This window comes from Dermacentor silvarum, chromosome 2 (assembly GCF_013339745.2).
Source record: "Dermacentor silvarum isolate Dsil-2018 chromosome 2, BIME_Dsil_1.4, whole genome shotgun sequence".
NCBI lineage: Eukaryota > Metazoa > Arthropoda > Arachnida > Ixodida > Ixodidae > Dermacentor > Dermacentor silvarum.
Genome location: NC_051155.1, coordinates 218,852,871 through 218,865,308, shown reverse-complemented (window position 1 = coordinate 218,865,308; position 12,438 = coordinate 218,852,871). Strand labels below are relative to the sequence as shown.

At 43.9% G+C, this 12,438-nt stretch overlaps 1 non-coding gene across 1 annotated transcript; it reads right to left on the bottom strand.

Annotated features, from left to right (window-relative positions):
- Positions 1–2,338: 2,338 nt before the first annotated feature.
- LOC119443285 (U2 spliceosomal RNA) lies at positions 2,339–2,521 on the bottom strand. Its single transcript, XR_005190232.1, has one exon. It is a non-coding gene; the product is annotated as a U2 spliceosomal RNA (small nuclear RNA).
- Between the last annotated feature and the right edge of the window lie 9,917 nt (positions 2,522–12,438).

Genomic DNA, 12,438 nt, shown 5'->3' with positions numbered 1-12,438 from the left:
GACGCACTGACGCATAGACACACATACATACTTATTTACTCCCAAATTCAAGCACACAAACAAAGGGAGGGTGAAGACCGACAAATGTATTTTCAAACTTCCAGCTGTGTAAATTTCCAGGCAGAATTCCGTAAGAGGCTTCTTTGAACTGTGGACATTTAAGCAACTTCGTTATCAACTATTGAGAACCTTGGGGTCGAGAGTAAGTCATACGTTCCTCAGGGATGACTTAAGGCCAATTATCTTTGCAGACGAAAGCATCGATTCCGAGCACGGGCAGCAGAGTGACGTGACTCGATATCGTCCCATGCGTATAGCTGTTCTAGTCCGCGTCTGCATACATGGAATGCTAGTGTAGCGCAAACAAGACTGAGCTATAGGAAAAAAGCAAATAGACATACAGAAACAGAGCTTTCTTGAGTCTTGTTTGCGTCCCTGGACTGTTTGCGCTACTAACGAAGGCATACCAACAATCCCATGTTGCAACCTTTACTACTACACGGAGGAAAACCGAGTATTTTCGTATTCATGCATAAATGTTTGGTCTCCTCTCTTTTCGGGCGAGTTTTCCGTCGAGAGGCTTCAGAGGTTATCGCGGGTTTGGCTTGACCTCTGCGTTGTTCTGCACATGTGTTGTTCTTTCGCATAGCTGTGGGCGGGAGGTTGGACCGAACTGACCTTGCTGTATAAGAATTCCATAGCTGCACGCCTTATCCGCCCCGTCCTCTCGTCTATGGCACCCCACCGTATATGAACGCGCACTGAAGTGGGACGGTCCGGGTGCCTGCGCTTATGCGATCTTTTAGATCCCGCAAACGTGATGCGCTTCAGCCTTCATGAAGGTAGAGAGAGAGAGAGAGGGGGAAGTGGTGATGGAAATGCCTACTTAACTAGAATATTGCTAATTGAGTAAAGCTCAAATGCAGGCACAAATTTGTCCACTTATGCTACCTTCGCGTGGGTAGGAAGCGATAGTGTTTTTACTGTAGCTAACCTCCTAGCCTGTGATAGGCCTTATGAGCCACACTCGCGGGTCATGAATAGATCAAGGGAATCGTCTTTGATCTCGGACAGTAAAGGCCTTGCCTTGCTCATGGTATTTGTTCGCCACGTTTGCCTCTCTATGACGCCTGCAATTAAAAAAAAGCTTGCATTTTATTGCGATAGCAATTATATGGACACTCTAGGCGAATTTCTGCCGTTGCCGTGAGGTTCCGTATAAAGTCCACGGGCGATAAATTCGATACCGCGTGCCGTACGCTGTATGTGCGAGTGAAAGCATACGACGGTGAGCCGGCAATCGTGGCTCGCGCACACAAAGGCGGGAAGCGGGAAGGAAGCTCGCAGTCTTCCAGTGACGCACAATGCTCCTGAGGGAAGGTAGGGAGGTAGAGGGACAGCGCTTTACTGCGGCTGCCCGCTCACGCCGGGCCGGAAGTCTCTGGGGGAAGGGAGGGCAGGTGGATGGGCCGCGCTTTGCTACGGCTGCACGGTCCCACCGGGATGGAAGGCTCTGGGGGGTGGCGTGGGGGAGGGGGGGGGGGGGGGGCGTTCTGCGCGGCAAGCGCCCGCCCGCGCGGCTGTATCATGAAAGGTATCTGCGGAGGGGGCGGAGCCCGCCCTCCCTGTGTTTTCGCGGCTAAGATCGCGTTGCTGCGAGCGCTCGGCACAAAGCCCAATTCGCTCGCTGCAGCTGCTGCGCTGACTCACTCCAGCGTTTTCACAGCGAGTTTCCACGGTCATCGAGTGAGATGCGTTAATGTTTGCTTGTGCGCGCGTGACACCATGCTTGTTAAATTAGTTAGTGTGCCTATGTTGACAAGTTTTTTTGACAAGAACTGCTATCCTTCCTTAATATAGCTTTCCACTAATTTGCCATCACAATCAATGCTTCGCCTTTCGGGCGAAGCTGCGACTTTTTTGTTCTTCTCGTAGCTTATATCTAATTTGTTTACCGTTGTGCGTCCACAAAACAATGTATCACAAGTTATCAAAAGTAGCATAAGCCCAATGAAGCAATGAAGAAACAAAACAGTTAATAAAAGCTTTGTTTTCGGTTTCGCGGCGGACGCCAACATGACAAGCTGGCTTTCTTTTTTCTTGTAGTCTCTCATTTAGTGCTGTCTCTCATTTAGTCTCTCATTTAGTTATCTTTTACTCTACAACGAGTTATGTTTTCCTTGCAGCGGGCCCCTTTGAATGTGTCTACGACACGCAATTAAGCCCTTCAGCAGCTGGCTTTTTTGTGTTTTTTTTACAATTACTGATCTTTTTTTCGGCAGTAGTTTATTTAACGTTTTACAGCGTTGCTGTATAAGGCTAGGTTCCAGCGGATCGATGTCTGTAGACCAAAACACCCAAAGATAATGCAATACCAGAGTGACCCGCGGCGTAGGTGAAGCAGGTTTCAAGCACTCTGCCAACTTCCAAAACTAAGTTTAATATCTTAGGCCTAAATACAACCCGTATCAGATATTAAGCTGATAAGAACAGATACTACACTTTGATCCGCGTCGGCCATGTCTACGTTCGCACCATACACGTGTACGCCATCCCGCGTATTCAAAATAGTGCATGATTTGATATTCAATTCGAAATTCGATACGTATACTCGTATTCGATTTGTATTAAAAACGTGGATTCGCCCACCTGTATTATTTCAATAAAGGTGTGGAGGCCCTCATGCAGAAATTGCCGTAGTGGGTTGCATCATTCGTCTTACATTGCAGCAGGGAAATAATCTCCGGTGTCCGAGTGGCAAGGCGGAGCGGTCCTAATAATGATGTGCAATGCGTCTATTTCCGGCGACATTTGCCGTTTTATTTCTCATACCTTGCACCTTACATGCATGTACCTTGTTATTTATTGATCAAGAGTAACCTCAAGTATTGAAACTTTAGTTTAACCTCTTAACCTAAATGTAGACAATGCACACACTGTGCCACCGACACATTAGTTGCCAACATTTCTAATTTAATCCCGATAAACCACTGACACTACGCCTGTCATTTGCGGCTTCAAATGCGCAAACCGTGCCAGTATGACTGAACCTATAGCAACACGCCTATAAAAATTCATAGACGATCGTGACAACTAAATAGGTTACTGCCCACAAATCACGTTTTCTGATAATTTTCTTGTTAGCCTGAAACTATATTTTCCGGACATTATTTAATGCAGGATGGTGATATTGCATAGATGTTTCCTTTACTCCTTCCCCGGACCTCTAATGGGACTTACGTTGAAATTAAAGCTTTTAAAGTTTGAAGTTGGGCACCAGATGTGGATCATGTCTGGCGTGAAGTTTGACCAAAGCTTGAGAATTCTTGGCTTGAAAATTCACAACTGCAGTAAATCTCACTGCGCCTGTTATTGTCGAGTGAAACATGAAGGATCTGGTCGTATAAATACTGCCCTTTCTATTTTTTTCCATAGAATAGTGAAGGTTACATTAAAGGTATCACTGAGCATTGCAGGAAAGTTACTCGCGGAAGGGCGACATTAGGAAGTTTTAGATATTGCGCACCCAAACGGCTTTGGGTACTTAAAGGGCCCTTTACACATCCAAAGCCCCACGGCTTGATTGCATTGTTTGTACCCCTTCTACTTTTTTGTCTGTACTTTATTGCATTCTTTTGCGATGGCGGCAATTTGCTTGCCGATACTTTCGGTGCGCCATATCTAGAACTCCCTAGTCCCGGAAGGGGGGAAATTATTCCATTAACAAAAGGATAGTCTAATCCCGCAAATGCAAATGTGGGGAAGTGTGGCATGATCACCTCTTGAATCTTCTGGCGAGAGCAAAGAAGGCATCTGAGAAAATGAAGACAGATAGGAAAGTATGTAACGGCGGCTGTGTTTACAGAATGCTGAGCGTTGAATGTAGAATGCATTGTCTTGCAATCCCGGTGATTTGCGTCCCGAAACTTTCAATCCGCCAAATCTAAAAGTCCCTATTCCCGGAAAGGTAGGAATTATTCCACTCACACAACAATAGTGTAATTCCTGAAATGCAAATAAAGGAAGGCCTGTGAGAGCCTAAAGCAAGATAGGAGAGTATGTAACGGTTGCTGAGTATACAGAAGGCTAAACGTTCCAGATATAGAACGTTGCAGACACTTGCCTCAACGGTGATCATATTCAAAACTACGAGTTACGACCAGTGATTTGAACGAAGGCTCACTCGCATGCCATGGCTACATCAATTGGCTGAAGGCATTGAAGTATATCTTAACACACCTCAAAGGAAGTGTCCAAAGATGCTGTGCATGTAGACCAAAAATTTTAGGACTGTGAACTTCTTTTTCTTTACATCTAAACAACTACATTTTCGGGTGGCGCTTCACTTGCTATGTATACTGGTTATGATTATGGTAATGGTAAGGTTATGAATCATAGACTTAGTGTTTTATACTCTGTGGCACTTACTCTACGTTTTTCGTCTTATTTTAGGGCTATCGAACAGGTTAATTTTTTTCTGGCGCAGGCAACAAAAACATGTGAAATAGGGTCTGAAAAACTCGGCTGCCTTAACCGAGCGGTAATGGTGTGCATGGGTAACGCAGGCACCGTTTGCACACACAGCGTAAGCATGTGACGTTTACGGTGGTAATAGCTTTCTTCCTTCGTAATAAAGAATCATCAATTTTCTGCTCTTCTTAGCTCATCAAACTGTTACGCTATTGCGGCAGGGTGTCTAAGTCACTTTGTAATTTTTGTGATTGTTCCGGAACGCGTGGGGGATTAGCAAAAAATGGGTGGAATATTAAAAATTATATACAGAAATACATTGTAGGCTGCTACAGAATAAAGGCTGTTGAAAGGCAAAATCGCATGTTAAAATAAAAAGAATGATAACAGTAGGAATCAGCAATCATTTACTGAATAATTTTGTAGTAACTATTCAACCACGATAATTATTTTTTCGAGAAGACAGTAAAATGTTTAAACAATATTGTAGTTCAATCATCAAAACGTTGTTAGAGCACGAAGAAAAGAGGAAAGTGTATGATATGATTTTATAGCAACGAGCAATGAGTTGCACAGTGGCACTTCTGAGTAGAAACCTGTTCGATTCCCATTATTATGGAAAACTCTTGGTAGTAATAGGTATATACTCATATGCAAATCTCGCTATGTGGAAATTGATAGGTTTGACGGTAGTACGGAGTGAGTGGAAATGTCACTACTGCGGAAATCCATTAACGTAGTCGTAAGGGGTTAATTTGCACACATTTATGACACCTGGAAGCAATATTACTAAGGTCGCGATTAAGCTTTTCTGTAAGGTTCTGAGCAACCCCTTGATTTATTTTAGCTGGACCAAACAAAGCGTCAAAAAATGACACTGCTTGGGCTCTGTTAGTGAGGTAATATACAGATAAGAGTTATAGTAGACCACAAATTTTAAAGTATTCAAGTTCCATTATAAGTGTATCATCTACGATGGTATCCAAAGCCTTGGTTAAGTCAATAAATATAGCTGCTGCAAAACTGGGAGCCTCTATTAACGTTTTTACATAGTCGGCAAATTCCATTAGGACGAGTTCAGTGGATGGCCTAAATTCAAACTGATGTGGTGTTAGCAAATCAAATTTGTTACGATATTCACGCAGGCTTGTTACCAGAGGCTATTATATAACTTAAAAAATAAGAACGGATGGTTATTGCTCAACAATAGGTAATAAATTGCGGGCACTTTTTTTTCAGAAATAACCTTTAGGTCTTTGAGCGTATCAGAAAGCTACTACTTCAAAATACAAGAATAATAATATGGCATAGGACGCCAGCAATAGCAGCAGGTATAAACTTCATTTGATATACGGGCCAATAGAAGCTAAACATGGAGCAGTATTCATATGCACTACTATCCTGTGGCCTGTTTCAACTAAGCGCTGGTAGTACTCTCGAATCTCCGCAACCATACTGCTCATAGGGACCGCCATGCAAAGCTGTCCTATAGAATGTGTACTAACGCTCTTCAGCCGCACAACATATCCAACCAATCAAATAAATGTTTATTAGCCTAGTCAACAATGAAAGCTCATTGGCAAGTTCTGATTGATTGGAATAAATCATTCAAATCTTCTGGATTAACTTTTGGATACCGGGCGTTCTTCAAACGTGCGTCCAAAACCAACTAGATGAGCATTTTTGTATGCCGCACCATTATAATGCGACAGCTGCAGCCGTTATTCGAACCCACGACACTATGAGCACTTGCAGAAAAGGGCTAATGTTCATAGTAGCTGAAACCCATAGTCACCGCACCACAATGGCTGGTTTGTTCCTACTTCCGGTAGAACACACCGGGTGGCACCGTAGCCTTAAATACACCCTACATCTCCAAGCCAACTGGCAGTAGAAAACACGTTTCCCATGCGTTCGCGTAGCCGTGTGCTTCGCGATCAATATCGACAAGGGCTGGGAAAAGTGTATACCTTCCTTCCTATCTATAACAACAACTCCAGCATGTCTTTAAACCTTGTATCTCTCCTATCGATAACGAGGTGCCCTCCTAAGCGCCTTGCGAAACGGTTTCAATAGAGTGCGCCTTGTATTTTCGGGTCTTAGTTGTGCCGTTTGCTTGTTACACGAGTTCGTTGTATCGAAAACAGCGGATCCGACACTGCCATCACTTCACCCCAACCTGCGCACAGCTGCTATCGGTTGCACGGTAGCAGAGAGCCCTAAAGAACCGCAGATCTTACGCTGCTTTCGAACATTATGTAAGAAATAAGTGGAAGAAATTTTCTTTTTTGAAAAAGGCATTCTAGCTTGCGATACCTCAACTCTTGTCCCTGAAAGTAGGAAGCACAGTAAAGGTTTCCCGATTGGAGATTGAGGTGGTTTTCAGCCGCAGTTTGCAATAAACTTGGGAACTTGTATGTACCTTGTAGTCAAGGGTCCGACGAAATATCGTATGGCGATCGAAGCTTAAAGAAGTTAAAAAAAAAGAAACTGTAAATGTTTCGTGGAGTGCGTGGGACTTGACCTATATATAGTTCCCATTGTCTTGCACGTTCAGCCTTGTTTTAAGTCGCACATCGCTTGTACCTCATTTCTTTCTTGTCGAATTCACTGAATCCCGCATAGACGGATTGCCTTATACGTACGGCCTTTTTTTTTTTGTTTTGGGCAAAAGTAACACGTGGGCTTTCCTCTTTCACGAAGGAGCGAGAAGAATACGCTGAGTATACAAAAGGGTGGGAAGTTGGGAAACTATGACTCGGCCCACCGAGTTAAAGAGGTATGTGAGGAAATTGTAGAAAGTTTGATAAACCTGAACTGGCTATGTCGTAAGTTTTTGAATGTTAGAACGAAAGTTCCCCTGAGTAAGATTGAAATTATTTTATTTTCACTTCGAAGCGTTGACATGAATATTGTCTTAAGTGCAGAAACTGTTTGCGGTATCCATCCTGGTAATGTTATTCGAACAAGGAAACTAGTGGACGTGAATAATATTCAGCGCAGAAAGCGATGAAGCCTTCTAGGAAGGTATGCGTCAGTGTTCATGGTAGAGTTTAAAGGTACTGTCCATCGAGTTTAAGCGCTGGAAGAAGTAACATTTTCAAAAATGCTCGTAAATGAAACTGTGCAAATCGAAGAATAATAACATAAAGGATCTTAAAAATTTTGATTCTTGGGTTTTACGCGCCATATCCACAATATGATTATGAAGGCTTGCTTTGACCCGCAATGAATGGGAAAATATTAGGCTTTTCTTTTTCAATTCTTGCAGGAGTATTCTCACGCGTTTCACGCCGTTTCCCTCCAGTATTTTCACATTGGTTGGGCAGATTACTTTACATCTGTTCAGTGCGCAGTAATTACATTTTTCGGCAGCTGTCTACAAGCGCTCACGGAACACCGAGAAACCTGTGACTTCACATTTTGCTAGCCAGGTAATTTCTATTATTGAATTCACCTAAAATTTCCAGTCACCTAAGGCCATATCCGACTGATCAGTACGCTATCAAGCCAACGCGCAATGAGGTTGAGAAAACCATAGGTAAATTAACTGCAGCTTTAGGTCAAACGTAAAAAAAAAAGGAAAAGGGAAATGAAATGGGACGAAAAGACGACTTCCCGCCAGTTGAAGCCGTACCCATGCATTTCGCATAACGCGTGCGATGCTATAATGACAGAGCTATAGTGGTGGCTTTCATCCCGTCCACTTTCTTGGGTAGTTGGGCATGCGTACTTGATCTGGCATTTAGAGTGTTAGCCTCCCGAGGTCAGGGCCGGCTGGCTGGATGTAGAAAGATGCTGCAGGACAACTAACATTTCTAATTAAGATTGCAAAACAGACAATCCTCACCTGCTTCCTTCATTATGCGCCTAGCCACTCTCTCCAATAATTGTGTAAATATTAGAATCAACAAACTGCGACAAAATATTGTTTTGTAAAGTTAAGCAACATACTTCAATACTTAATATCAGACTACACATTGCACAATGTCAATGTGACATGATGTTAATGTGATAGACGTTCGTAGTTCTGACCTTTTCGAGCTATCTATAGAAATAGCTTGGCAACGTACGTCCAGCGGCACTTCAAAGACACATACATAGTGTATTGAACACTGGTAGTGTCGTTTTCTCTTGCGCATATCTTTTCGTTGCTTTTTTTTTCCTTTTCGTAGCATATTCTGATATAAATATTTTGAAAGTGGGAGCTAATTTCATGATCTCTACAAGATGGACATGCTCGAGTGTGAGCTGAGTTCAAATAGCATGCTTTGGTAGAAAGACTTTTTTAGAGCGCAGCTCTTAGGCGCCTGTTCCTGCGTTTCGCGTCGGCGTCTCTCGGCGTAACCGAGCAGTGAAGGATGAAAAAGCGAACGTGAAGAGCAGCGGGAGATGAAAGACGGCGATAGCGAAGAGAGCTCGAGGAAGGAAGCGGAGGAGGAGGCTGCAGTGGAACCATGAGGCGGAAAGCCGAGGAGGAGGGTATGGCGAAAGCATGAGAATAGAAGCGTAGTGCCACGCGAAACGGGCTCTGCAGCTACACGGCTACGAGATGGCGCCAAAGCAGCGTGCCGTCGTCTCTTTACCGATGGCATGCGGTTAGCGCGTCCCCCGATACCATGTATGGAAACAAAGCACTGCATCAGCGGAGGTCTGTTTGCGGCGGCTGCTGTGAATCGCGCCCACGCGGCACCCACGCGCTGCCTCTCGCTATCTCCTGATTAGCAAGGCAGTCTCACCACAGATCACTCCATTTCCAATGTGCCGCACGAGACAGAGTGTCCGTGCCAGCCAATATATCGCGAAATGAAAACACGTTTAGAGCTGCGCTCAAATTTCATTAGGGAGTATCATAACCGTCAGCGAATGCTATTTCCCACAAACAATAAAAAAGCCCCTCCCCCGTCGAAGAGATGGGGGTAAGTGAGGCTTGTGTGTTTCTTCGGTGTTCTTCCGAACAAATTGCACTGACGAGTACCACGTTGTGCTCGAACCAGAAATGGTCACACGCACTGCAGCTATAGCTCGAAAGTTCCGGTTGAGAAAATCGCGTTGAAACCTGGCCGTCGCACCGGGGAAGTTGGCGCTAGCGTTGCCGAGGAGTGCACCACCGTTGTCGGGTTCCTGGAGGGCAACACGACTCTGACGTTTGGCCTCAACATCGCGCCCCCGAAACTCGAGGTCGGCGGCTCTTCGCTGACGCTTCGCCTGGGGTTTGGAAGCCCTCACGCTAGAATCGGCACGTCGACGAAGAGCCCTTTCCCAGGCGCGTTCATTCTGGATGGATTTCCATGAAATTTCTTCAGAGCAAAATCTGTCCGTTACGTAAGACAATGAATGGTGCATACCCCCTTAAGCAATGACTCATACCCCCGTAAACATGGCCTCCCAATTACGACTACATAAGAGAAGTAAAATTCTACGCTGGAATGATGAGTGGCAACGCAGTCAGCTGTGGAAGCAGACGAGGACGACGAACGCAGGAGCAGGGGCACGAGCGCGTGCCGAGCACAAGCCACCTGTGGAACTCTGACAGCAGCTGTTTTTTTTTTTTAGCGTTACATAGCCGGCGCAGGCTAGCGTATACAAGCTTCGCTTGAAAATAGATGGACCGACATCGAATGACCAATTGGAATATGCGCTCACTGTATGTAAAGTAAGTTAATGAAAAGCATTTTGTTACTGAGTTGCTTGCACTTGCGATTTCTTGTACAAGTATAGACAAGTTTTCTCCTCTTCAAACATTACTATAGCAGATGAGGCGGAATCATGCTATATGCCATGGGCGATTGTTGTAATTTCTTTACTAAATGTTAATTAAGGTAAAAAGAATGTACATGTTCAGTGTTTCTTGTACTTGTTTGGCGCAGACGTACTAGTAATAAAGAAAACAATTTTATACACAACACCCTATAGTTGCTCCGCAGGTTGAGTCAGTATTAAATAAGTAAGTCTCGACACATTCCTGCCAGCTGGCTTTAAAGTCGAGTACTCTGGAGTTGGCAAATGAATTTTGCGGACCCGCGGGCTTTCTTTTCAACGCAAGAAAGCAAAGTTCACTTTCAGCGGCGGCCGCTAAAGTCGATAGGGAAGTGCGCTAGCAATAAACGGTACCTGGTGTCTCCTCCGCCCAGAGACTCTGAGAAAGGTAGTGCAGCGAAATTGAATTTCCTATTTTCACATGCGGCTAAATTAGGACCACGGGAGGGACATGTGAAAGGCGGTTGTCATGCAGGTATTAGTCGTATTGCTTAGAATATCAAACGTACGATATAGCCAGGAAGAATTATAGCGTTGAAAACAAAAAAACAACGGCAGAAATTTAAAATAAGACAGGAGAGGACAAATGTTATGGCGGTTCCGAGGGTGTAATTGGTGAGGAACGGCAGATAATCTCGATGGTTTGTGCCGCTCAAAAATCTGCCCCCAAAGCAACAGGCGCCGCGCATTCTGTAGAAAAAAAAAGGAAAACAGAAAAGAAGAAGAGGAAAGATGTTCTCGGTGAACACTAGCTTATATTACAATGTCTAAGTAACACGGCTATTCTTTCTAAAGCTCTTGCTACACAGTACAGCATTATCACACATACGTAATACTAAGTTATACCTATATGCTTACCATTTTTTACAATGCAAATTTAAAAAATCACCTGTGGCACATAGTCTAACCTCACCCTTGTGCTCATGTATGTAATTCGAAAACATCAGCGTCATCACCTTGCTGATCGTGACAATAATTCATTGTCCTTTTTACTCGTTGTGGGGTGTTACATAAGGCAGAGAAAATACACCTTCACGAACAAAGGGTTCTCCACTTTAAGCAAAGAAAGAAACTGCAACAAAGGTTCACTTTGAGAAAGAAGTATAAGACGAACGGCAACAATAAGAGTGAAACTTTGTATATATTTATGTACATAATATTTACAATAAGGTTAGTCGTCACAACAGGCTAACCGTAAGAATTTTATGGCGGTGTTTTTTACTAACGCATGTCTATGGAGAGGTTCGCGCACAACCCCTTGTTAAATTTTATTTCAGACATAGAAACATAGGAATATAGGCTAGGTTAGAAACGGCTGTGCCAAAATGAAAGAGCTTGTTACTTCAGCAAGGCTAATGAAGAAAAAGTGAGGAAAAAAACATCAACAAGCACTATACATACATGAACACTTTCCCAAGAGTGTATTAGGCACAACAGCACGGAAAGCACAGTCTGGTACCTATAGGACTGTCACTGATCACAAAGGAGCGAAAAAGTCCACAAAAGTGTTTTCCTGTACATATAAGAACAACATGGCCGCGACAACAGATCGTTAAAATAAGTAAAACCTATAAAAAGACGAAAATCGTAATGTCATTGATAGGCGGTCCATAAGATTACCGTCCACTAATAATCGCGAAGGAAATTCACGGCACATTCCTGCTTACCAGGGCATGACAACGGTCCAAGCACTTTGCTCACAAGGAGATCACGTCTGTCAAGGATATTCAACCCGTCGTGCAGACGCACCCTCTGCTAGTCATATTGAGGACATTATATGATTATATGCTCCGCTGAAGCGTCGGTGCTATCACAGAAACTACAATATGGGGACATCCTTCGATGCGACACAACAAGCCACGTGAGTAGGCTATGTTTAAACGTAGACGATGGAGACGCATGTGGAACGTAAGGTCAATTTTTTGGTTAGGTGGAAACCGTCGAAATGGACCAACTGTGTGCAGGCGTGAAGACTTTGCTCATTTGTCTAACCAAGCTCTTAGCTCACCCAGGAAGTGCACTGGCAGTCTTCAAGGAGCTATGCGGTAGAGTGTAAAAATGTTCATCCGGGAACATCCCTGCCACGACGGAGCGAACATTTCTCTTATGCAGATTATTTATTCGAGCACGCAAGAGCACGCTGATGCTGCAAGAAAGTGCCCTAAGGAAGGAAAAGATAATTTAAAAAAATAAAAGATAAAAAGAAAA